Source organism: Scatophagus argus, chromosome 12, assembly GCF_020382885.2.
Source record: "Scatophagus argus isolate fScaArg1 chromosome 12, fScaArg1.pri, whole genome shotgun sequence".
Taxonomy (NCBI): domain Eukaryota; kingdom Metazoa; phylum Chordata; class Actinopteri; family Scatophagidae; genus Scatophagus; species Scatophagus argus.
The window spans coordinates 8426205-8448215 of NC_058504.1; the positions used below are offsets into that span (position 1 = coordinate 8426205).

The following is a 22011-nucleotide window of genomic DNA, read 5'->3' on the forward strand; positions in this document are numbered from 1 at the left end:
AGTTACCCAGTTATTTTCTTTCTATCTACTAACTAATTAAAACTTTCCCCAGCTCATTGTGATTTGATCGCTAAGGCCTCTCATTTCATAGCTGACTCCACCTATGAAAGGAAGACACAGCACAACACCATAGATCACAAGGCTTGGGGGGGCTGATATTATGATCACATGATGGCTGGGGCAGAGAGGGTCTGAACAAACCCACCCTCTACACAGAAAAAGACACACACACACACACACACACACAGGCGAGTGATCACTTGGCGATGCTCTGGAACCCCCTCTGTGCTCACCCCTGGAGAGTTACTATGATCATAGGTGGGGGGGCAAACTGGTGGCCATGTGCTTGTTAATGTGTGTCGTGTGTGTGTGTGTAGGTTGAGGTGTGTCCCAACAACCTGATACCCAAAGGCATGTTTCAGCTCTGAAGGGCGGGAGGGGCTCATGTTGGGTTGAAGAATAAACGGACACCCCAGGGGCACAAACCCCCACCCTTCTCTTTCCCAGAAACCAAAAAGCTGGCAGCAGCAAAGAAGGAAGAGATGGCAATGTTTAGTCCCCCACCACCACCATCAAACACACACACACACACCATCCCTGCGTTTTCCACTGCTGCAGGGTGGAGTGCATTTGCTTTGAAATGCCTGTGTGGTTGACGAAGCTGCATACCAGGCCCAGTTGTATTTTGAAGGAGTCGGGGGTGGGTGGATGAGGTGGGGGTTAACAGGAGAGGAGGTGACCAAGGCAGACTGAACCTCTGGAACTTGTGGGTCACATGGACCAAACAAATTTACTCATTTTATTTATCTCGCTGTTAAGCATCCAGACAGAATAGTAACAACTTCCTGCAGTCTGGAAAACAATGTTTTGGGAGACAAAAGAAACGATGGGGAAATGGGTTAGTGTTTCACTTTTGCCAGTCCCTCTTGCTGAGTGACACAAACCATTACCTGACTCAAGCAGGAAAGAAGGGATATATTTTACGCAGCTTCCAAATGAGACGCAAAAGAAAAAAATTTGACAAGCATGTGTCTGCTTGCTAAATTAACCCTCCACTTGTAATTTCACATGGACCACACACACCCACACATTTACAGCGGATGCACTCATCTGCCCTCTGTGAAGCCAGACCAAGACACACCATGTGGGATGAGGCAGAAGCGCAGTGATCCGTATCATATGGGATCACTCTGAAGTTGCTCTGCCCAGCCTTGCTGTCTCTGCCCAGATCAGAGGAGATGCATAAAGCTAAAAAACATGAGGCGGCTCGATTCCTCTTCATAGTTATCACAAATCTGTTATATTTATGGAGCTGTCAGTGTGTACATTTCAGCTTATGAGCGTGTGGTCAGGACTCCCATGAATGTGAATAAAACATCAGCATCATCATAATCAGATGACAGGAAACAGACTGCGGGAGATCAGCTGGAATCAAGTGAGAAGTAATCAGTTAAACTTTTCTTCTCCTTTCCCGCTGTTTGTATTCATGCATCTAATTGACTTTATGTGTATGTGTGCTGTCTGCTACATCCATACTGCAATGTATTCGACTGTGTCAGTGGTTGAGTGTGTGTATTTTCTATATCCCTCCTGTCAGTGCATCATTGATCTGAATGGTCCATTTGGAATAGTGCTAACAGCAGACAGGGAGAGCCAGCCATTAGTCAGACACAGCATGCACATTATCCCTGCACACATGACAACAGCTGCCTTGTCCCAGCACAGAGGCAGGGTTGTAACTGCGCTTACTACGTCATGAAGTGGAGAAGAGGAGGAGAACGGCGAAGGGAGGGATTTTACTGGGATGTTAGTCAATACATAATGGCCCACAGAGCAAACAGACTGCCTGTGACTCGCTCTGGGTGGGGCCTTCTTTTGACAGCGTTTTAGTGTGGTTACGAGGCGGGGCACCATGGTGGCCCAGAGGTCTACAGCACAAAATGTGCAACTGTGGTGTCCTGGCTTTGAATCCAACCAAACAGCTGCATGAGTTGCATGTCATACTCCCCCACTCTCTACTGGAGCAGAAGAGGAAGCGACACTGATGTATTATCGTCTTATGAAGCTGATGCATTATCACCTTATGAAGCCGTTATGGCAGCCGTATGAGAATATAACCAAAAACAGCCGAGCTGTGAGCCCTGAAAACCAAAACAATGAAGTGAAAGATGCTAAGATGCTCCATAAATGAGAGGGGAACTGCAGAGTTGGTGATAATTCTCTGTGGTTTCTACTTGACAGCTTGTGCAATTCAAGGATTTAAAGTTTATATTCTGTCTCATTTAAGAAACTAAATACATCAAGTTTTAATAAAAACATGCAGCTGGCAGTCAAATCCTTGGGGTGTGCAAAATTGTGATTTGTTTGACATTTTGTAGACTTCAATACAGCAACTAACAATTATTTTCACTCTTGTTTACAACATTTTTTTCAAGTAATTGGCTAACAAATGTCACAAAATGGCGAAAAATGTTCCAAGCTGACATGTTCCAACAGCTTCTTTTTGTCCAACCAACACGCCAAAGCAAAAGTGCTTAGAAGATGACCATAAAAATGTTCATGTTTCAGAGGTATTTGATTATCAGTCAAATCACTAATTGTTCATATTGAAAATAATCGTCAGTTGCAGCCCTAATGATGATCACCAGCACTGACAGCTGATAGTGTGGCTCCATCATGGCCCTTGCCCCTGACCATGATGCAGTGATTCTGTCCATCAATCGCTTATGCCTCTGCTGATTACAACTGTGTGTTACATGTGGGAGTCTGGTGTGCAGCAGGCTGAAGAGGACTATGAATCCAACAATGGCCTACTCCACCCCTACAGCATGGTGACTGCCAGTCGCAATAACAACCAATTAGAGTCAGAATTCATGAACAAATGGAGCATTCCCAGAAGGCCCTACTTCCCCCGCTTTAGTCTCTTCAGCTGAGCTCATTGTTGACCATGAAAGGAGGTAATTTAAGCCAATAGAATGACTATGTAATGACTCACCCTGCATGTGGTGAGTGCAAACATTGTGAGATGCAAGAAAAAGACCAGGGCAAACTTTACTTATCAGCCATTTTCAGCTCAGGTTACAAATATGCCAATCTCTTCAGGTGACATGACAGTCTAGCAGAGTATGAGGTGGTTTACGATAAGGTAGTCCCAGGACTTAAAGATGGGTGGTGCTGGTGTCAGAGAACAGATGGTATTCCCGGTATCTGAAATGTATTTCCCGACACAGGTATAGACAGTGCAGACATGGATGGTAAAAACTGAAACGAACAACAGATAAATCAAGAGGCTTGTGTGAAGTCGGCAAACTCCGTAGGACTCATTTAAGATGCCAGGGTTTCAAATCTGACAGAGGCAGTGATTTTGACTTACAAATGCAGAGAGACATATGTCAACACTAACATAAAGACATCTTAAATGACTCCTACAAAGGTTGAGTTTTCCCAGCCCAGCTTTGCAGAGAAACACTAAAGTGCTTGATGGCAGAAAATGCGCGGGCCTACCACTGCTGTATTACTGAGTGGTTGTCAGCAAAGACATGCTGTTTTTGCAGGATCCTCTGGGTTCCTGTAAAGGAAATGACTCAGTGATATGAAGCTCAAGCTCATTCCTGGAGCCCTGTGATAGCCCACATTGGCATCGTGTTTCTGGTCATCATTTCTGGACAGCAGTTCCCTTTTGGGCATGCTTTAGTACAGTTGCCATTAAACTACGCACCAGTATATAACAATAGTACTTTTGGTGCCAAGACAAACAAAATCATTTTGGCAAGTTCCCAATTGAGTTGTAGCAGCAGAGAAGGACTAGGGCTGGAAAACTGTTTTAATGAGAAGACAGTAATTAGAGAATTGCATCAACACCAGACAAAAAAACACACAGAGGTGGTTTTCACCACGGCCACAGCACTATATCAGTACAATAAGAGCTGTTTTGTGTACAGTATTTTATGTGCATTCTACGTTTTACTCACCACCCAGTCTTGCATAACACAGCATGTCTCACCATGTTTCAAACTCCAACTCCGCTTTATTGAACTGAATAATGGAGTGCTTCACTGCAATGTTCACACCACACCACACCACGCATGTGGTGATAAAATGGCAGAAACAGGCACAGAGGCAGGCAGGCAGAGACACTGGCTAATAGCATGCAGCTGCAGAACACAAGGCTTCAGGAACACAGACACCACACTGGGCACTGTGTCCAAGTCAGCACTGTGTGCTGCATCTGTCTCAAAGTAGGAGACATTTGGATCTGCCATGGCACAGCCAAACAAAGACTGAGAAGAAAACGTCACCTCAAGCACAGCCTTTTAGAAGGAGAATGGAATTTAATCTCATCTCCTATGAACCTTGTACTTTTCCACTCGGGCTCAAGGCTCTAGGAGAAGGATCCATGCCTCCCTGTGACAACAATTGTTTGTGCCAACTAACAGACTATTGATACTTTTTTTTTTTTTTTTGGCAAGATTAAACTTTGCTTTAGTTGGATAATATGGTCTGGAGAACAGGGATGAAAGTCTCAATTTCCCCTGTGACAAAAGTTAAGAAACATCTCCAGAGATCAGATTCCACTTCTTTTTTTTTTTTTGGTAAAGCTTCATTCAAATATGTAAGAGGCTTGTTTGTTTCTCAGATGATATGCGCTTTCCCCCATCCTACATATACTCTTCTATCATGGCCTTTATCATAATGCAGCATACTAAACTTTCTTGTTTAGAAATATAAGAGTAATATCAGTGACATATTTTAAAACCTAGTAGAAAAACACCCACAACTGACCTGTGAGTCTTGCTTTCACAGGAACAGCATCACTGAGCAGTGGGTTTCTGCAGCTTCCTGTCTGTTAAACCACACTCAGAAGAAAATTTCTTCCTCTGTGTAAGAGTGGAAAGTTCTCAACTCCCCCTCCTTCCTTTTCAAACAACATGCTAATTTTCAACATGTTATTACTCTCGTACATATAACACAGGTAGCATTTCCGATATTAATGATTTAGTTACTAGAAATACCTCCATGGGTGGAGTAAAAAACAAAAACTTTCAATAGACCTGTTTTTAGATAATGTCAAAGCTCACTGCATAATGTTTTAGCTGGTAAACTCAGCCGAAAACGTGTTTAGAACACGAGAGTGAAAATGTCTGAATTAATGTTTTTTTTTTTTTTTTGCACACATTATATTCAAATAGCAGAGTGAGAATGTATTTCTCACATTGTGACTTTGTCAAGCCTGCTACACTCAAGTTGTTTAATGACAGTGATGGTGAATTAAAGGATAACAATAGTGCTCTCAAAGCCACACCTGCCATTTGCAGACATCTCTCCCCCACTCTGCTGACACAAGGCGTGCAAACACAGACAGAATTACTAACCCTCCACCACTCTGCACACACACACACACGCACACACACACATTGCTTACTTGGCCCCATGAGTTGGTTTTACAGAAATTCTCAGAACAAACTAGACAGTTCCTGTCCCGCAGTTTTCATATATAGGTCAGAACAGAAGCTGAGATTATCAGTACACAAATGTGCCTTGTGTGCAACTGAAGCACCCCACACACATTTTACACAACAGTAAGTAATTGCCACAAAGAATATACAAGCAACTCACTGAAAATCTATCAGCTTAATTAACTTCTCTTTCTAGTTAATATGAACAAATGACTCAAATCAGAACTGCACAGGAGTCTTAAGGTGCATCTTGAATATATCGCCGCTGTCTTACCAGATAAATACAAAACTAGATTTAGGCCACAAAGAAGTGTATTTTTACAAATGCAGCCCATTTCTCAAAAAACTACCCCCAGTGGTCTATTTCTATTATGTGGCAACAGGCCACATGTCACAGATGGGAAGAACCAATGAAGTTGTGAAAACACCACAGGAAATTGCAGCAAAGTTTTAGAAAAGACATCTGCAGCCTTAAACATTTTGGTTCGATGTGCTGTGTGCTTCTCTAATGTCCACGAGGTTCTAAGATTTTATTAAAATGTCTGGGCTCTGTCAGTCACCAGATATTCCAGTTGACTGGTGAAAAGCTCTAAAAATCTCAAAACTAAATGTGTAAAATTAGAAATTTTCAAATTCGGTTTATGTAGGCCACAGTCAGAGCTGGTGTGCATAATATACGTGGAAAATAGTACTTGTATCATTGTATAGCCATTGTTTTGAGTATTTCTTGGAGATTTCACTTCTATATTTGATCACATTAGGACCTGCTTTTGAATGGACACTTCTGTGCTGTAGCCAGGACAGGTTAACGGTGTCTGGGAGGTAGGATGGCTGTTTGTACCGTTTTACTGTTCATAGCCTGCCGTGACCTTGCATCCAATGTATCTGATTCAAGATGAAAGAAAAACGTTTTACTTTGTTAAGCTCCGGGGAAGTGAAATCAGATCTGAAACTACAACAAGAGAGACAACAAGATTTGAGCACAATAAATTCCAAAATCAATCAAGAGTTAAATAAAAAAAAGACAAGGACAAAAAACATGCAAGTCTGTACGTGTGTGGCAGTTGCCTCATGCTGGCCTGCTGATTCCTTTCTTGCAGACATATTTGAAATGCTTCATTCCGACTCTGCAGCTGTTTTGGCTGGTCTGAATGAGAAATTTGATGCATGCCTAGACTGTAAAAGCTAAATTCTCTCTTTTAATACAGAAAGCAATCCTCAGACAGGCCTATGATAGCGTGTGTAGTGATCCAGTGTATAGAATCACCTCTCTGAGAAGGTGCTACATGCTGTGGTTGCTTCTGAAATAGCCTATTTACACACCAATCTCTGATGTGTTTACATACATACATACCACTACCAACATGTCACAGCACAGATATACTGGCAGAAGCAAGAGAGGTTATCATTCCCAGGAAAATACAAACCAAGCTTGAATTAAAGCAAGGTGAAGGATGACATTCCCGATTCCTGCTTAAACAGGAACGCAGCGTGCCAATTCTACCACTGATAGCAGCCATCAGATTACGTAATTGTCCATAACAGCTAATTTGCTCAAAGAGAGAAATCAAATTTTGAGCTTAGGTACTGTATGAACTTAGTCAAAATACTTTCGACACCAGCCTTGCAACAAACCATTAGGTATGTGTTCTGAGGGAGCACTGAAATCTCAGGACTTCAAGTATGAGTCAAGGCTGGGAACAGGGGACCCGGCTGTTGCAGAGGAGTCTGCATACCAAACAGGTCTGGACACAAGCAGGCTGATGTGTCCACCCATAGTCAGGCATGCAACAGACAGCGCGCCTCGAGAGGGAACAAAATCGAACAGAGATGAAGTAATCTCAATTTTCTCTGACTTGTCAGAAACTTTGTGGTTCAGCTTTTCATAAAGCTCAGCATAAAGCCTGTTAAAAGGTGTCAACAGCTAGCCTAGCTCTGTCCAAAGACAAAAAAATCTGGAGGTGCTCCCCGCAATCATGTACAATTATAGAGAGAACACTGCTAAGCAATGCTAACCAGTCGTACGTAGCTTCACATTTCATACATCAGTCATCTAAGCCTTGGCAAGACAGCAAAGAAGTAGATTTCTAAAAATGTCAAACTATTCCTTTAAATCCATCCAAACATTGTTGTGTTTTCTCAAACTGTCACAGTGTACTGCATTTTTATGCATAACGTACAGTAAGGTTAAAACACTAACACAAACGAATTTGCCGCTTTAGCAAAGCTGCAGCAAAGATTCCTGCAGCTCAAGCTTCGGTTTAACAGCTAATAACAACTAAATCAGCTCTTCTCAACTGATCCCTCCATAAAGCCTCACTGATAGGACCGCTCACACTCAGACAGCTTAGCCCCCTTCAAGAGAGCTTATCTGATTTCACACAATTGGATACTGGATCAGTGTGGAATTAGGTATCACCGGCCAATGTTTCTATCTAATCTTGGAGCCAGTAAGTGTGTGTGCCCCATTCCTGGGTCTGTGAACAGAAGTGCTGAGTCACTACATTTCATGATGTCAGATGCACACTTCAAATGGGGACAAAAATTGTTATGCCATGTGACTCAAGTAACAATCCTAAACTACAACTCATAAAGACATGATGAATGTTTGGATTGCATGCTTTAGGTATTACAACATTATCTGCTCCTCTCTTGCGTCTCTTGATCTTGTCATCCTAACATGTTTTCCTCAACTGCTGTGCACTAGTAATAATGTAAAAGTTTAGACTTCTGTGCTAACACCAAAAACTATCATTTAGATCATATGTTTCAGGTGCTGCAAACAACAATCAAAGGTTCATTTCACCTATTTGGAGATGTGTTTGGAACGTGTGCAGGAAACAGAAGGACAGTCTGCCAGCACGGTCAATATTTGAGAAGGCTTTATGAAATACACTTGTTTATGATATAGTCAGGTGATGAGGAAGGTGCAGCATGGGTGCAGAGATGAGGACAATTAACTACCTGACTAAAAGTACGGCCATGCTTAATCTAGTTATATAACAAAATATTTACATGTTAGTGTTTAACCACACTGAGGATTGGTAAGAATTATATGTGGGAAGTAGAAGATCATATTAGTTTAATAAAAATGTCTCTAAATCTATTAGTTTTTCAGAATGACATGTACATTAACGACAGGCTTATGTATATGCTTGCTTCAGTGCTACTTTGAAGAAAAAAAGAGGCTTGACAATCAGTCTCCCAAGGGTCTGGGGATATGTTCCTCTGACGAGAATCACAATGCTAAAAACGCAAAGGTAAACAAGGAGTGGCTGTTGCTTAGGAACAAGCAGAGAGAGAGGGCTTGTAAAGCAGCAGGCTCTGTGGTACAAGAAAGAGAGAGACGGTGGGCCTCATTCAGCTCAGCAAAGGCCCAGTGTGTCTGCAAGGACACATGTTGATGACCAAGCATAAACAGACGACCAAATGGATTTTCAGACTGCTTCTGCCTGTGTAGTGAACTGCTCTTACTGGATGAATAAAAGATGAAGTAAAAAATTCTTGTACAAGCAAGGACATTGTGACTCACAGAGAAAATGGAAGATTATGTTCTTCTTCACACCACCGGTACTATTGCAAAATTATAGCCTACAGTTATGAGGTTGACAATAGTCTCAGAAACACACTGCCAGATATTTTTAACAAAACGGTGATGTGATGTGAACGTAACTACACTGACGAGAAACATTCTTGACAGTGTTGGTCACTCTCCTGCCTGGACGGTAGAAATTAAAGGAAACAGTTAGCCTAGCTTAACAGATAGTGTGGAAATAGGCTAACAGCTAGCCTGACTATGGACAGAGATAAAATGTCTGACCACTAGCAAACCTAACTCTCACTAATTAACATGTCATATCTTGTTTGTTTAAGTTGTGCCGAAGAAATTGTACAGGAAATAACCCCCTGTAAAACTGCAACATTTTGTTTTTACAGCTTTCAGTTTTTGATTAATTAAACAAACAAGATATAATGTGTTACTTGGTGAACTTGGAGGAAGTGGTAGGTGGATTCTCTAACCTTTGGACAGTGCCAAGCTACATGTTTACCCCTGTGTCAAGCCTTTATGCTAAAGCAAGCTAATTGGCTATGGCCTCATATTTAACAGACAGATATGAGAGCGGTATAAATCTTCTGATCCAACCCCCATCAAGAAAGCGAGCATTTCCCATAATGTGCAACGACTGCATCAAGTTAAGTGTTGTTTTAATGTGAATGGGGGCAGGGTGCGGAGTGCTTTGTGGTGTCCATCTGTCAAACCTGTGGTTCTGCCACTTCTTTTTCATTCTGTCCAATACAGCAGTCGCATGTCACCCCAAATTTTCACAAAAAGTCCTTGTAAATGTGACTCTTTGAGCCTCAGTTTAAATTAAATACGTGAACCAGTCACATTAAAAATGACAACTGAATAGTATGAAAGCAATGTACTAGGAAAAGGAGGCACATTTTCAAGACAAAGTAAATTAAACTGTAACTCTGAGCTCCATAACTAAGACCTTTTCACTCAGACAGAAGTTCAGCAGATCATTTGAGTGCTGGAGTCATTATGGGCATGGCCAGTTTTCCATATGACAGCCTGCTGCTGAGGCTTCCAGGCACAGACACCAGTGCCACTGGGTGTCTGAGACCAAAGTCTCTGAAAACCATGTGGGAAATCAATTTCCCTCTGTGCCTGGGTCAGAATGCCTCTTTGTACCAAGAGAGACTGAATTAAAGCCAACATGATGTTTAAATTAGCATGAGGGAGTGAGAGGGAAGTGGCAACAGAAACCAACTAAAACTCATTCGCCGAAGATGTCAGTATTATGCTCACATGAACTTCACAGTTGGAAGCCTATTCTTTTGATCCACATTACCTCATGTAGGGTGGAACCAATACAATTAAAAGGAGAAACTTTCAAATGCAAATGTTGCCACATGTCATTGTGCAAACAATACAGAGCCGGCAATTTTTAGCTGTCAGTAAGCTACATCTTATTCCTGTGTTTACAAATTAACATCTCAAACTTGTGTCCACCAACATAACCTCTATGACACACAAAATTTTATAAAGATACATACATTATCCTAATTGTCATGGTAAAATAGTTCACCAAACTTAGTTAAAAGAATCACATACTACTAAAAGGCAAGTCATTCGCAAAAATATAATCTCAACAATAAAAGCTGAAATAGTTTACCGTCAATTAGTTCATAATTCACAATTTATCTTCCGTTTTTGTTGGCCTTTGGGAAGCATTTTGCATCCACTTTGCTTTTACAAACCCAGTGCGATCATGCAAGGATCACAACCACAATGTAAAAATATTTCATTACAAATCTAAGTACAAATCTAAGTCCTACATTCAAAAAATTGCTTAAATTCCCATTAAGCAGCAGAGTGTCACTTTTTAGCATCGATGTATTACACATTATATCATTAGCTTATTATTGCTACTGACGTGTCAACACATCAGTAGCATTTTAATATCATAGATGTCAGCATGGGGGGAAATGAAATGAAAATGAAATGCAATTTAAAGTACAACATTCTCCATAAATTGTGGTGGAATAGAGGCATAAAGTGGCATAAACTGGAAATAGCGAAGTAAGTTAAGATTATGCAGTGCATAAGTATAGTAATTGAATTTGTGTATACAGCAGGACACACTGTGTTATGGTTTGATTCTGCAGTAAGTGGACCTGCAACTCTAATTCCAGAGAAGTTGAGACATTTTGTAAAACACAATGTGATAATTTGCTAATGCTTTATGACATACATTCAACGGAAAGCATTACAAAAACAGCATACTTTATGTCATCAGCTAAAATGATTTGTTAAATATGTGCTCAATACAAATTTTATGCCAGCAACTTAAGTGGAGACAGGGTGGACAAAAGATTTATAGCTCAAAAAAAAAAAAAACTTGGTGGATAACAGGTCATAGCATCATGGAATTGAAAGTCATGCTCAGTCATTCATGAGCAAGGATGAGGCTTGTGAAACATGTGACTGTACAAATGATATGACTACATGAGCTCAAGAACACTTCGTAAAATCACTCTCAGTAAAAAATGTCTTTTTGCAGTAAAGAAAAGTCTAATTGCAAATTATTTCATTCTCTTTTGAATTTAAATATTACACAGTGTCTCAGTTCTTTTGGAATTGGGGTCGTATTTGCAGCCATGTTGTGAGGAGAATCTTGCTTTTACTGACTAAGAAGCTGTGCCCTGACCGGCATGGTACGTTGCATAACCAGAAACGTTATCAAAAGGTGTGACCTGATATTCCACATATCATCTCTCTCTGTCTTTCTCTCTCTCTCTCTCTCTCTCTCACACACACAAACACTCTTTTCTTTCACTGTGTTTCTGAGAATATGACGGTCTTGTCTTTCACCCATTCCTGCTAGGTGAGTTCTGTGACCCCAAACTGGGAGACAACTAGAGAGTGGAAGCTTAGCTCTTAAACAGTTTCTGATGGGTTTAAAGGTGAACATTTGCAAATGACTCTTTAGGAAAAGATGTGACATGTGAGACTTCGTTATGTGGCATTAAAGCAAAACTAAATAACTCTGAAAGAACAAAGCCCACCCTTGAATGTTTTGGAACATAAAGGGTTTTATGATTGCCAAAAAGACCAGCATAACATCACATCCTTTCCAGATTTCACAAAATAAGTCCAGGGAGAAAAAAAACATCATCACTGAATCCCTGATAAAAATCAAGATACATGTTTCAGGGCTGAAAAGAACTTTGTCTGGACAGGGAAAGACTCTGGGCTGTGTGTTCAGATGTGATGCTCACAGCTCTTCTATATGTATTTCAGAACAACAGGCTGCCAGTCCCAGCATGCACCGAGTGTGAGACAGTTGCAACATGGGGAGACAGTTGCTCAATAGATTTAACTTTGTTCATCAAGGGAGGATTTCCTGAGTGTACCTGCAAGAAGTTAACGCACATACACAAACTGCTCTGGCCTGCTGAGCTTTGTCTGGGGTACCGTCACATAAGCCATGTGCCTTGCTCAGTGGCACCTTGACAGTGGCTGTTAGGGCAAAGCAGAGTGTTACACATTAACTCTCCCCACCCAGTTTTTCCCCAGCTGGCCGCAAGAGTTCAAACTTCCCGTCACAAGCCTTCCTATTCAACCTTTAGGCTCCCATCCACTCCAGAAAGAGAGAGAGTTATGGAAATTAAAATGGCAAAGAAGAAAAGAAGAAATTGACATGGAAACATGAGGCAAATCCCTGAGTAATATAAAACAGCCAAACAAGCCATCAAATCCAGACAAGGGCTCAGAGTGTACTTTCTCATATTAACATTTTCCATGCAGATTTATTAAAAGATAATGATAGTGGGTACATAGGACATGTGTATCTACTAGTTTTCACTCTCACTTTTCTACTACAGTCCACTGATTTCCTTCAAAATGTCCTTCAATAAATGAGACAGTGATTCAGAGGTAGTGACAGAAGTGATGGTCAGCTGACATCGAACCAATGAATTGACTTGTTTGATAATTCAAAATATTTTATTACAATATTTCTCCTTTTGGTTTAACTATTTTATCAGCTTTCATATATGTGTGTGTGTGTGTGTGTGTGTGTGTGTGCACAAGGTGCCTTTTAATCAGTAATATTTAGCCAATACAGATGCAGATGACATGTATATAAGGAAAATAATTGTGATCCTTTCGTGTGAAAAACAGTTTGTACCTGATCATACAAGTTTTTTTTTGTCTTTGTTCTATTTAACCCATGTAACATGAAACTGAATAAATCCTCCATTTTTACATATCTTGGCAAGCTGGGACTGTGGTAATAAACCCCACCCCCAACTCCTCCTCCTCATGCCCTCATCATGTTCTTCTCTTACAGTGCCTCTGTCATTTCGCCCAAGCTTAATGATCTAATTACAGGCTAAGACTTGTTGACTTTGTCTTGAAAGAAGAGCCACCCTGACACTACTGTCCAGACCCCTTCTTTTTCCTTATCAACCTCAATGTTCTCTGAATGAGACAAAAACACACACAGACACACACACACACACACACACACACAAATCTTCACTAAACACCACCTACAGAGTTCATCCTCTGAGCCACGAGGGCCTCATTTACAATACAAATCAGGGTGGGCACGGAATATGATGAGAAAGTTCAAATGCAAACTCGTGCCTGCTTGACACAACAGAGCTATTCACTAAATGGGTCATGTGCTGACGCTACAGCAAGTGTTAAATATAAATACAGGCCACTTCCAGTGCAAGGCCAATTGATCTAAACCTAATAACAATTCAGTAACTGAGCCTATTGAGATATTTATTTGGTATCTCTGCAGTGATCTGTTCCCAGATGCCTGTCTTGGGCCCCAACTGCAAGTTACGTCAGACATTACATCAACAAAATCAATCCTGAATGCCAAACCGATGAAACAATCTGAAGCTTAAGTATTTTGCATACAACTAAATAAAAAGTCTGACCAAAACTGGATGAAAATGTTGGATCTGCGCAGGTGGAGGACAACTACAGCACCTTGTATACTGCAGCAGCATTTTAAGACAGCTTCAGTAAAAGGTGGATGGGTAATCTGGATGTTTATTCAGTGATGCAGTCTGTGCACGATGTTTTGTGCAGCACACAAGAGTGCAGAGTTTTTTGCTGCTGAAACAGGAAGTGAGTTTTTATCTCTGCTGCACTGGGCAAATTTAGCAACAGATTCTCAACGTTAAGCAGAATAATTTAAGTGGTTGATGGAAAAGAAGACTTAAGGGAAGGTCAACTAGTATGTCCAAAAAAGAGGAAGCAGAATACCGTGGGTTCAAATATTCCTTTGAATTCAAATCAAGACCTTGTGGGCCTGTACATTACAAGTGACCAATATTCTGTTCTGATGAAGAGAAGATTTTGATGCATGAAGCAGTGCATGACTTACTCCATGCACACATCTGTAGAGAGCAACAACAGCAAAAAATCGGACAGTTTTTGTCAGCTAATGGAGCACTTAACATTTAAAATAACAACTGTGTTACAGTTGGATCAAAAATCAGCATAATATGCAATTACTGATTACTACACCATGAAAAATACATGTGGGTTTGGTCCAGGGGCTTGCAAAACACTGTTCCCGCCCTTGCTTCAGCACACCATATAAGGCAATAATTCATAAAAGAAAAGCAACTATCAGACATATCAGCAAGATCATAAGTTCTGAAAATGACAAAACCAGAAACTCAAACCTATAACCTGATCTCACACAAAGTTGTCAACGAAGCTGGAGGAAAAAGCTTTGATATGTGCAACCCAACAAAAAAACTCAATACACAAAACTGTGCGTAATGATTGTACTGCAAAAACCGTATTGTTGTTTTGAATTTAGATACAGAAGTAAGCTTAGAAGACATTAGATGGAGAAAAAAAAGCAAGTAGCCTAAACAACAATTCAACGTGTATGACTTGTCCCTTAAGAAAACCCCTTAAGAAAAGTCAAGTGTGCTAATGAGAGTGCTACAATGAAGCCTGAGGACAAATTACGCCAACCAAACTAGCTGCCTGTACGATTACAAAAAAAATCCTAAATGTACAGAAGACGGTAATATTGATTTAAACGTGATTTAAACTCAGAAAGCCCTTTCAAGCCTTTTGTTTCTACTGACAAGAACCTTCAAAATAAGAGTAGGACAGCGATTCATCACTAACCTCAAAGACACTGGATTCGGGTGACAACGTCCATAATATCAACCGAACTCGATGTCAGTAACCAGTGAAAATCAAGAGAGAAATGGACAACAAAAGTGGAAATGGGGAGTAATCCAAAGTGCATTCAGAGGGGGGACAAAGCTGTCTGAAGGTGTGGACCCCTGGCCAACCCCACACCTCTGGTCTCACAGCGACAAAACAAAACTGGAGAGGAGGAGGGGAAAAAAAAGACAACGCAATGGCTGCTGTTTGAAGCAGAAAAAGGAGAAGTGTAGTGGAGCAACTTGTCCTCTCCCTATGAGTCACACAACACTGTCGCCATTGGTAGGGGAGCCCTGAGGCAGAGTGCTTTCACCTGGCCAATCAGCAACGAGTATCGGCCCTGAATGCAAATCCTTTCAGGTGAGTTCTTCATGTGGCAGGGATTGGACAGGGCTGTAGCGGGGGAGGGGAGAAAAGAGAGGTCCAACCAGAGGGCCACACCTCAAACGGTATGAAAGACGATAGACGGGTTTCTCCTGCAGAGGCGGAGGAGTGCTGGAGGTGTAGGTAAACAGTTGGACAGGTATGCACTTACTTCAGACTTTGACCACACAATATAGGCCAGACGTGCTGATTAAAATCTGTATGGCAGCCCAGAAGTAAAGTTCACAACTTTTTATGTCCCATTAAACCATTTACAATGAACTGTGAGTCTATGAGGCATGTCAGTGAGCCAGTTAATGTGCTGACTTGTTGGGGAGTTGTTATACCAAGCAGAAAGGAGCATAAAACACCTTCTACCAGTGGGAGGTACAAAAGAAATTAAACTGTAAAGTCGACCGTGCTTAGGTATGAGCAAGTGCGTTACAACAGAGGCCAAAAAAATCTTCCTCTCCCTCCTCCTCTTTCATGATCACTGGAAAGCTCCTGTTGCGAACAATCATTTGCTTCATCTGTTTAACTCAAACAACTACCCATTAATGTCGAAAACTCTGTATTTTAGGTGTTTTTATAATTGGCTTCCCACGGATGAGCTGCAGTCGGCGGCGCAGGTCATTTCTAATGACGCAGTTCCTGTTAAGTTCAGCGTACGTAGATATAGTCAAGACTTGATAAGAATCTTTATCAAAAATGACACTCAAGCAAACAGGAAGCAGTGGTCTGTGGTGATGGTAGAACGCTCTGTTTCTTCACACCCTTCTCTGTGCACATTTAGGCATATTTTCCACTGAAAACCCCATGCTGTTATATTTAACAAAGGCTCAAGGCAAATATTTAAAGCCTGGCTTAAATTGGAAGTGCTGGGAAAGAACATAAACATAAACTAACATAAGACTTGGTGATCGATATTTTAAAAATGAACCCATTAAATTCAATTGTAACTGCAGCAGAGTCTGTTTGTCACGGACCCCCAAATCACCCACTCCGTCTCCATCGAGGGCTCTCATCATCATTAATTCTTCCTGGCCTCTATTCAGTACAGTTCAGCTCAGAGCAGAAAGCAGTTGTTTGCTTCAGAGCAAATTGATAGCCTCGCTGTGAGGGAAAGTTACACCAAACAAGCTTCATTTATCAACCCTTTCGAAAATCCTGTCCACAAGCCCCTGAGGCCTTGCTGGAAACTGTTCACTGCTTGTGATACAAACTCTCAAGGCTAATGCACTACAAACTATGTAAACATACAAAAACGCACATCTGAATCTCTGTACCAGTACCAAAGAGCATCAGAGGCCAAAAGGAGAACTTGCATACATTTTGAACATTTCTGTCAATGTTAGGGATGTAATGAATGAGATGTAATTCATGCTAGGAGCAACAGGCAAACATGTGCCACATTGAGTCCACTCTCAACAGAGTACTTTTTTTTTTTCTTGGTATTACGTTTGTCCTTCTTAGGAGCCTCGAAGATAACCTCGAAGAGACATCTGAGAGCTGTAGTGCCACGCTTTGACTTCAGCATATTCTTTACAAATTTGAAAAGAAAAACGTAATTAAATTGAGTTGCATTCCAGCGACCATTAATAAAGGTAATTAGCAGTGTACAAAGATTAGTTCCCTGACAGGAAGTTTCTTAAAAGGAGCAAACAAATGGATGAGTGGGTAAAACACTTTGTGACTAACCTTCAGTGAATACCAAGGAGCACATTTATTCCTCTATGTGCCGTTCTTCTTGTAGTTCTCGGTTAGAGGAACCACAGTAATGTGAATTAACTAAATGCCCGTTTAGTTCTCTCTGACGAAGACAGAAGGAGAAGCTCTTCCCGCATATGAACTATGTTTTAGCTTAATTAATCAGGTCAACACTGTGACTGTGAATCAAAAAAGATTCCTTGAAAGAATTATGATATTTAATAGTTCAAAACTATTAAATATGTGTATAAGTGAGTTTGCAACCAAACCAAAATATCTGTCAATGCTAATTTGTGCTAAATTATTTTAATGTATAGCATGGATGATAAATACATGTTGAACAAATCTGCATCAGCCTCATCTATGACGTCTGATACTGAAACATGCAGTAAGTAGTAGGATTAGTGTTCTAACAAATTAGTTGATCAGCAGCTATCAGTAAATGGCTAGTAATTTTAGTCATCTGCCAAGTAAACATAGTAGTCCTTGGATGAACGAATATCAGGATTTTTTAGCATTTTTCATCAGTTCGAGCTCTGGCAACTTGTGCGGAGCATTTGTCTTTGTCTCTGAAAAAATTATTTGATTGAGCAAATGTCAGATTAAATAACCGTGGAAAATGTTTGGGGAAAAAAACTGATATGTGTGTCTTGTTTAAGGTCTGAAACACATTATGTTAAGTTCATCCAGATATCACAACCTTCCTTCAAATGGCTTTGCAGTCTTTTTTTGGTTGTCAAAAAGTGAAGACATTTACATTAAGGGTATTTCGTGACATGTCTCTGGGACACAGTTATATTCAGCTCACAGTGTGAAAACACAACACCAACTGTCTCACAGTGCAGAGCATTGTGGTATTGCTTTATTGTTACGGTGGTGTATTAAAAATATGCTCTGATGTGTGATCAGTGCAGAGACACCTGACCATCTAGACCCAGTGAAAAGACACACCTTTCCTTTGCAGCATAAAAATGGAAATAGAGTCACTGGTTACTATTTTGTGCTGGTTTCGAATGAAAGGAGCCAAACAAGACACGCACAGGCCTCAAAGCCCCCATTTTCTGTCATCAGTCAACTGCAATGCCTTGCACCAAAAAGCTACTGTGGTTAATTCCTGTGTAAGTGAATTATCTTTAACCCAATCAATAATCAATGCTTGCATGATGTTAATCTTCTTGCTTATTCATCAAAATGTTAATCACTTTAAACTGCCAGATTAGCATTATGATACTGTCACAATCTAATATGATATGGTAATCTATATACAAGAAAACATCTTAACGTAACATGTTCATTTAGCTATTCAGGTCACTACAGACATTTATAGGACAATAAATGTCTGAAGGCTTAATCTGTGGGTCAAAGTTTAGCCAATGAAGCCCTCAAATAGGAACAGAGAGTTTTATATTTTTCTCCCGTTTGAATTTGATTTAGATGACACACTTTATCTAGGCCAAACAATCCTGTACCAGGCAAACCAGTCCACTAAGAACTGCAGTCAGAAAAATCACATCATTCAGTTATTTTAGAGGACTGTAGCCTCATAAAAGTTAACAAACCTTTTTGGCACAATCCTTGAGAGGGTGAGATATGGAAGAAATGCAGAATTATTTGGGTAGCTTGGAGGTCATCTGATGGCTGCTCTAGCCGCTCAACTACAGGACAGGAAAGGTTTCGGCTGAGGCCAGCCAACAGGACAGAAGTGCACTCCACGAGAGATGCAGAATGAGGTAAACAAGAGGGCAGCATAATTAACCCCGCTGAGATGGCTGTCGGGTCTGGTTTGTAGACAAAGATTGAAGGCACCCAAAGTGTAAATATCAGTTTCTTTGTTTGAAAAGCACGCCAGCTGGTTGGGGTCAGGCTTTCTTTTTGCATCAGTCTGGCTTGTTCAATAAGCTGGCAGCTCACAGCGCTACAAAAAAAACCCGTTATCATTCAGTGACCGTCCTGAGCCGAGTCAGGAAGATGATTCACTGTGGTGACTGATTATGACGATACACATACAGACCTAACAAAGTGCAGTATAGATATGTGGTTAAAGACAATGAATTTAGTGTACAACAGCTCATCCAAATATATGAGCGATGCATCAGCACCTCTGAGCAGAGTTTGATGCACAGACCACAGCACTTTTTAACATTCAATGTGTTATTCAGTTGACTTGAATAAATGAATGCTGCTTGGGGCACCGCTTATATACTCAGTGGAAAAATGACAACAACTGACATACTTAGGTGTGTCTGTCAGGTGTGCTGTTATTATATAATACCTATCATACTGCTCTGCGTGTTTAGCATAGCAGTGGTTCTCAAGGACCCTCCTTTAGCAAAAGGGGAATAACTGATCTTCACTATAATTCCATCCATAAGAAACACAGTGACAGTATGTGTGACTATTTTGGTCATGGGTTTCATACACTTGATCAAATGGGAGTCCATGGTCTAATTTGAGTCAGCTTAAGGGTTCCTGACATGAAAACGTTTGAGAAACACTGCAGTAGCGTAATGCAGCTTGACACTGTATTACTTGAGAATTACAGGCTTCTCCCTGCAAATAAGAGGGTAGTCATAACTCCACAAAAAGAAAAAAAAATGTCCACTGCTCTTGAAAAATCTCTGCAGTTTGAGTGTTAACAACTTGCCAGTTTTTATGGTCTGATTTTGCAATAAATCTATCTTTGATCTGAAAGATGCTAAAGCACTCAAGAGAGCTGAGGGGAACTGCGCAGTTAGCTGATAATTCTGTGTATTATCATTACGAGTGACTTAAAATATTGATTATAGCAGCTTTATGTTAAACATGTGAGGGGTGGGGTGGGGTGCACATTAAATTGTTTCATGTACCAAATGTGCCTTAGCCAGTAGTTTGAGACCCCTTGTAAACACTGGGTGTTAGGTGGTGTTCCCACAGTATTCAACTTATCTTCTGAGGGGGCTGGTCAATAAACCAAACAGGTGGTATAAATCTTTTATCTTATAAAAGAAACTTACTTTAGCTGTTGAACAGATGGGCAGGAGCTAACTATGTTAGGATTGGGTCTACTGCTGCTGAATTCACACACAAACTGCAACTCATTAATTATCAAAAACAGAGAGCAGGCCAACAACCCAGATCATCCACATCACACCTTTATGGGGCTGTAACTGCTACCTGCAGGCATGTCAAATTACTACATAATGGTGTTGTTTCTCACACAGACGTCTTATCCCAAACAATCAACGAGGTCTTGACCATCTGTGTCACACCAGCTAATAGCATACATGCTCCAACGTGCGCCCACAAACAGCAGTTGCCACAAGCGGCTAAGAGCATACTGCTCTGTCACTCGTGGCCTCGGTTATAGTACCCATTGGCTGCATGCAGTTAAATTATTCAACAAGCCTGTGGACAGTTTGTCTCTCTGAAACCACCCCAAAAGAAAAAACAAAGACAGACAAGTGCAGATGTGACGAGCTGCCAGAGCTCCCTACAAATTCCGTCATCACTTGCATCAGTCACATTTGCTGATAGAGTTCGGTAATCGTTGAACGAGGAAGGATGATCTGGCTTCTTGGGGCGAAGCTCGCTGTTTAAATCCACGCACCACTGGCTGAGCTGATTCATGATGGTCTCTGTGAACCACTCACTACTACCTCATTAGCTGTAAGAGACATGAAAAATGACAGAGTGAAATATCATTATGACCCAAAGTTGCAGGCAAAGCTCATTTCTATTTTTGCAAGGAACTACTTTACGCGGTCAAACCACAGCAACATTACAAGGCAACCCATCAGTCCTTAATGTAATTACACATACATCAATAATACAGCCTACTACACGGTGTGCTTACATGAAACTCTGTGGCACCATAAAATTACCTAAGTAATGTGGTTAACTAATCTCATGATGTCAACATGCAGCTAGAGTTAACAATATATCCTCTGATTCATCCTATAGTAGTTCTCCCCGGAGACAAAAGCAGGGATGGGTGGTATTCTGGTTTCGTCAGCATCTCCAGCATCACATTCAGCCATGGCACACATTTTGCAATACCTTCATTACTGTGGTAAGTGTTTTAGCTTAAAAACGATAACATGCAGGTAGAAGGCTACGCCTATACTCACAGATGTTGAGTTACATCCAGTTTTCCACCACTGACTCCAGTAACACGAAGATGTGGAAAGTACGAGCAGCTCGCAGCTGAGCTTTAGAGAGTGCATGACAGTATAAATACTCTCCTGTAACTCTCGGCAAGAAAGCAAACAGACATGTTTTCCAAATTTCTGAACTGGTCCCGTTATGTTTTTACTCAAATGTTACTTTTAGTATCCTCACTTGATTATCATTACACAGCCTTGCGTCAATTTGCACTTTCATGATTAGTGCATAAAAACCTCTCTGCGCCACTGAAGGCGGCATTACAATGATGAATCAGGATAGCAGTTTTTTGTTTGCATAAATTTTTATACCTTTTTTGTACACCTTCAGTTTGTTGTCCACCTTCTGAATATTTCACAAAACTAACGTTTATGACTACAACTATGAACACAAAGTTCGCTTGTTCTCTTCTACACGCTAAAAATAGCTTGACTGCAATCCTGTATTACATCATGACGATGAACAGATTCAAGGAGAAACTAACGTACGATGACTCGTCCAAGTCACACGCTTGTGAGAGAGGCAGCAAGAGAGCACAATGAGGTTACAGGTGGAATTTCCCTCAGCTCTAATTTCTCTCTGACGTCATGTCCAGTGGGGGCAGCTCACTGCTACTGCTGCCGC

At 40.9% G+C, this 22011-nt stretch overlaps 1 protein-coding gene across 4 annotated transcripts in view; it reads right to left on the reverse strand.

Moving 5' to 3' along the window:
- Positions 1-22011, reverse strand: part of elf1 (E74-like ETS transcription factor 1) — a 37750-nt gene that overhangs the window by 12488 nt on the left and 3251 nt on the right. The window contains exon 1 of one of the 4 annotated variants that reach the window (XM_046406702.1): positions 15136-15454. The exons of 1 other annotated variant lie outside the window; for it this stretch is intronic. The gene's annotated coding sequence lies outside the window, so the exon portion shown is untranslated. Of the gene's footprint in view, positions 1-15135; positions 15455-22011 lie in introns of those variants that run through there. 2 more of the 4 variants (XM_046406700.1, XM_046406703.1) reach the window with 2 other exon arrangements.